Genomic DNA, 6,047 nt, shown 5'->3' with positions numbered 1-6,047 from the left:
CCCTGGGGAACTGGAGCCATGGCAGAACTGGCAGGCCAAAGCTAGAGTCACAGATGAAACATTGCCACAGTCACATCGTCACTGGAAGCAGAGATGAAGAGAGCTATAAGCCCAGCATTCTCTGTCGACCCCAGTGCCAGTATCCCACCAGATACTCCCGGTTGGAAGTCAGTAGAAGCGTGAGAATCCAGCCTGAGAGGGGTCTACACAGAAGAGCTGAGGAAAGGTTGAGTCATGGATGTGAGACCAAACTGCCCAGCGCTGCCCCAGAGAAGTTAAGAGAAAAGACTCCTTCTTGTTGAATAGAGACATCTACAGACAGCTGGGAAAAGCGACTGACATCACCTTAAAAATATATATTTTTAAAAAGGAATGAAATTTGTCTTAAAGAATGATGAAAATACGAATTTGAAAATGAAAAACATGACATATAAAAATAAAACCACACAAAATTACCTGGGGAGGCTAGTGTCTGAAAACAAGACAGAGGTGTAAAAGCATCACAGTTCCTTAGACCCAAAATAATCATACATAAATTTATTTTATTTTTAATCTTTTAGAATGTTTATTTATTTTTGAGAGAGAGAGAGAGAGAGCACGAGCAAGGGAGGGGCAGAGAGAGAGGGAGACACAGAATCTGAAGCTGGCTCCAGGCTCTGAGCTGTCAGCACGGAGCCTAATGTGGGGCTTAAACCCACGAACCATGCCATCATGACCTGAGCCGAATTTGCACGCCCAACCAACTGAGCCACCAGGCACCCCTTTATTTTTTTTAATTTTATTTATTTATTTTGAGAGAGAAAGAGAGAGCATGTGCAGGGAGGAGGGTCAGAGTAAGGGGGAGAGAGAATCCCAAGCAGGCTCTGCACTGTCAGAGCTGGACCCAGGGATCCATCTCACGAAACATGAGATCATGACCTGAGCTGAAATCAAGAGTCAGAGGCTTAACCAACTGAGCCACCCCGGCGCCCTAAAACCATGCATAAATTTTAAAAGATCGGTTACAAGATAAACATAATCAAACTCCTCCCTGTATTACATTTATTAATTTTTTTCACTTCTAAAAAAATGAAGTGGATAAAAGTGGAGATGAAAACACTACCCAAATCTTTATGGGAGGAATGAGAACAACTTTCAATAAAGGCTACTACATCTGTTGTTTCCGGATGGCGATACTCCATATAATTAATACATTTTTCTTTTTTTTTTATTTTTTTTAAAATTTTTTTTTTCAACGTTTATTTATTTTTTGGGGGACAGAGAGAGAGACAGAGCATGAACGGGGGAGGGGCAGAGAGAGAGGGAGACACAGAATCGGAAACAGGCTCCAGGCTCCGAGCCATCAGCCCAGAGCCCGACGCGGGGCTCGAACTCCCGGACCGCGAGATCGTGACCTGGCTGAAGTCGGACGCTTAACCGACTGCGCCACCCAGGCGCCCCTGATACATTTTTCTTCACAAATGAATGCATGTTAATAAAACTCTGTAGTAAAATTCCAATAATGGTATTGTTTTTTATTTGAAATTTTGTTTGTGACCTTATATAATTTTGTTTTGGAATCACCTGCAATTTAAAAAGGGAATAGCTAACTTATGCTTATAAATATCAAAGTGATAAAGTGTATCAACATAAAATGGTAAGGGGCGCCTTACCAATTTGATGGAATATTATGAACTATGGATATTTATAACAGCGAATCCTTATATGTTATAGAGTCAGAAAAAGCAAGAAACCAAATTATGTCATTAAAGTATACCCACATATGTATAAAAACAAATATGCAACATGAAAAGACAGAAAATATTTCAAATATATGAATCACTTTTAATATTATTAATGTCATTAAAGGCAAGGCAGTTTGTTTTCTTCTACTTTCCAAAATTAGCCTAAGGGTATGTACTATTTTGGGGCGCCTGGGTCAGTCGGGTAAGCGTCTGACTTCGGCTCAGGTCATGATCTCGCGGTTTGTGAGTTCGACTGTAACAGCCCAGAGCCTGGAGCCTGCTTCAGATTCTGTGTCTCCTCCTCTCTCGGCCCCTCCCCTGCTCATGCTCTGTCTCTCAATAATAACTAAATGTTAAAAAAAAATTAAGAATATGTAGTATTTTATGATTTAAATAGATTTGGGACAAATTCTTAATAGGTTAAATGTGTGGAGTCCGTAATGTGATTTGGCCGTGTTCGTAATCATCTGACATGAATGAACTCATTTGATCCTCTCAACAAATTTACAAGGAGCATATTCCCCTCACCCCATTATGCAAATAATAAAACAAAAACCTAGAAAGCGTTGGCACCTTGCAGATGATCACACAGTTACGGAGTGACAGATCCAGGGTTTGGGCCCAAGGGAGCTGACTCTGGAACTCAATAAACACTGGCATAGTACCTCCTCAATCAAGAAGGTGGCATGCAGATTGAAGAATTTTAGTTCTTAAAAAGTTCTATGGATCACAGGTTCTCATCCTTGCCTGTGATAACTTGATGGGCTATGGAAAGTCGTTTGATAAGTGCTCACATTATTTCTCTGATGCAAAGTGAGTCTTTTCAAGCACCATTTATTTAACATTAGAGCTCAGTGGTTTTCCCCTGTCCAGGCAGGTGTGCTTCTATAGCCTCCTGCTTGTCCTTGAGCTCTGAGGAGCTATCACCCTTGTTTCCTGGAAGTTGAGGTATTTGTGTGTTACAGACTGTGAAATCAGAGACAGTCGGTTTCTATGGGAACCAGCTTTACTTAATCCAAAAGGGCAGCGAAGAGGAATTTGTAAATGTTTCGGAGGGAAGAACTATCCTCAGTTTGAAACACTGTTTCTTTTACCTCCTTTTTTTTTTTTAATTTCACTTTCAGAAAGTTCTCCTTTTAATCCTATGCATTTGAAGGAACTGCAACATCTTTACCTGAGCGATTTAGCAAACTTTTTTGTTATCTGTCTTCACAATGTCTAAAACCAAGGAGCGCTGCCTTTTCACAGATTACAGGGCGATACGTGCTTGTGTTTTCCTCAGCCCCAGAAGTGGGCATCGCAGTATTGGAATATATAGATTAGACTACTTTCACAATGGTCTTGAATCTTTGGGTAAACACGGGGAGAAGGGATGGAGATCGGCAGTTGGAAAAGCTGGTGTTATTAGTCTGTTTTTTCTCTCTGGGTATCTGGGTTTTGTCAGCAGCTCAAATTGGATTGTAATTCAAAAATTAAGGGAAGAACACCATTGCATCATATTTTAACCCCAAATTGTATATTTCTATTCACTATTGGGTCTTTAAACTATATGAGAGCAGTATTTTCTTTTAACCTACCTTGGAGAAATCTTTAAAAAGTTTTAAAGTAAATGATATTATCTTCTGTAGAAAGCAGTGCCTGACAAAGTATCTCAGGATTACTAGGAATTATACTTTCGGTACACCTTATTATGAAAATACTTAATATGTTGAAAATAATTTCTTGTGTGCATGCTGTCAACACACACAGAAAAACCTGAAGGATTTATCATAATCCAGTCGGTTCCTGAAATGAAGGGGGTTGGTGGCTAGATGTGAATACTTTCAAAAGGTTTATTGCAGGGATCGAAAATATCATTAACAGTATGAAAGTAATGTTTTTCAAGGAACACTCTTTTCCAGTCATCCTTTCTCTAAACTCTTTGCAGCTTGGCATAATGATGTGTAAGAGAAGAGCCATGCAGATGACTTCATCATGGTATGAAATCGGGGTATAAATTATTTTATCATAAGATGGAATTAAAGAGAAGACTAGAAATGTATCAGCTTATCAATAAATAGGACTGGGTGTGAAACTTTCAATATAGAGGCATACATAAATGTAAGATTACACAAACAAGACAAAACAGGACGTCTTTATTACCTTCTACGCACAGAGGACCATAACTTAAGGCTTCTAGTAACCTTAGAGAATTGAATGTCCCCTGACTTAAAACCTCCCAAATCTCTATTTCTGTGATAACGTTTTGTAATTGTCGAAAAGGACTAGTCAATTCCTCTACTCTACGGTAAGCCCATCGCTAAACCCTCAATAGTGTACATATTTCCTACAACGTCTACCTCTTGCAGATTAAAAAAGGGCTCTGAAGGACACCTGGATTCACTAGGAAGCAGATTTCAGTGTGTTCCGTCCTTTTTGGACCCTTTCCCAAGGGATTTTAATTACTAAAGTGCCCCAAGCATGTTTGCTTTTCCATGATTGGTTTTCAAAAGAGTAGCACTGTCCTTTACTGTCCTTTAAGAGACACAATGACAGTGACAGTGCTTTTCATCATTTGAGAACTTCAAACAGTACAACCTAGTTTTCAGGTCCAAGCGTATGCTGGTATTACTTATTGCAAAAATGCTTTCCAAGCTTTGCGCAGTGGCAGTGTCGTAGCCAATGAGGTTTATCCGAGAAGCGATTACTTGCTCATTAAAAACTTTTCCCAATACCCTGCTGTGACGACTTGAAAAATGCTTTCCAACGTTCTACATAGTCATAGCACAGAAATGGGCACCCGCTAAAAAAAATTATAAAAGTCAACTAATACAGAAAGAATAATCATCTCAGAAGGTTAAGAAATTTTTCTTCAAATAATAAAGGTCACAAGTGTAAGTAACCTACCCACAAAAAGATTCAAATTGATATCACACAGGACGCTTAAATTATGTCATCGTGACTAATTCTAGATTTTCTTAACTTGTTGCATTTGTTTTAGTGTTCTTATTTTGTGCATTTGTATTCCTAGATTGTATACATTTTTAATTAGCATTGCTATCTGGCTACCTTTAATATGGTCTATGGCTATCCTTCTAATTATCTTCTTACAACCATTATCAGCCTTTTAAATTTTCTCTGATGTCAGTTTGAAAAGTGACAATACATTTAGGGTTAACTATTATTTCAGCCATTTTGATTACACACTTTGCCTTCTGACCTTCTGAAAATCACCTGACCCTTACTTAAGACCTTTGCATAATTACCTATCCAATTTTCTTATCTCCCTCTTCCTTTATATGTTTTTTTCTTCCCTTAAAGTTACTGAGCGCAGTATAGTTGTGGTCATTGCCAAAGTCATGGCGACCTTGTTAGGACTCTCCCCAAAGTCCTCACAAGATAACCAAATTAATGACTTAATGCTTTATCTTAGTGTCCAGTCATTCCTAAATCTACTGTTGTGCCATTTTTGTTCTTTAACAAAGTGTTAATTAACTTGACCAACTTTTCCTTTTATTCATCATTTAGGACAGAATAAGAACCGCACGAAGTGTTTAATTCATATACTTCATTATGTAGACAGTTCATTTACATGAGCATGATCATTTTTCTATCCCATGAACGTATTTACTACATTCAGAATCTCTCCACTTTTTCTAAGGAACATAGTCACATTTGCATTAAAAAAAAAAGTTGAAGTCCACAACAATAGACTGCATGATTGTTAAGATTTTTTCCGGATATGCCATTTATACTCATGATACCTGGAAGACTTTCTGAAGCTAATCTCTAAGCTGATGGTTCTAAAAGTATGGTCCTCTGACATCTGGGGATCTCTGAGACGCTTGCAAAGGTCCTCAAACTCAAACAAAAACTCATAATAGCCAGATATTACTTGCCTTAGGACTCTTTCGACATTTGCAGTGATGAAGAAAAGCAGGTGGTAACTGCTATGCCTCGTCCTGTGTTAAATTGTACTAGGAGACATCGCATTCCTTTAAGATTGTCCATAGAAATTTTCCCAAAAAATCAATAAAGGGATTCTGCACCTCAAGAAAACTCTAACGGTATCTTTTGCCAATGATAAAATCTGAGCTTTCCGGTAAAACTTAGAATTTTGAAAAACTTGCATTGGCCACCATAAGCCTCACGGAGTTCCAATCAAGCTTATCATTCTCTCATGTAATAATAATAATTAATGTGATTTTTGTCAGTGTGGTAGGCACTTGGCAGATCTGCATAATTCAGTGAAACAATATTTTCCAAATGACCCAATGTTTGATGTTATAAACTCACATGGTAAAAGTTCCATGCAAAGGGTAAGATAGACCAAAACATTTTAAT

The 6,047-nt window shown here is 38.3% G+C and overlaps 1 pseudogene; it reads left to right on the top strand.

Moving 5' to 3' along the window:
* Positions 1–4,356: 4,356 nt before the first annotated feature.
* On the top strand, positions 4,357–4,506 carry LOC125171355 (uncharacterized; annotated as a pseudogene).
* Positions 4,507–6,047: the final 1,541 nt, after the last annotated feature.

The sequence above is a fragment of the Prionailurus viverrinus genome, chromosome B4 (assembly GCF_022837055.1).
Source record: "Prionailurus viverrinus isolate Anna chromosome B4, UM_Priviv_1.0, whole genome shotgun sequence".
Taxonomy (NCBI): Eukaryota; Metazoa; Chordata; class Mammalia; order Carnivora; family Felidae; genus Prionailurus; species Prionailurus viverrinus.
Note: the sequence above shows the minus strand (reverse complement) of the source record. Positions and strands in the feature narration are given on the sequence as shown.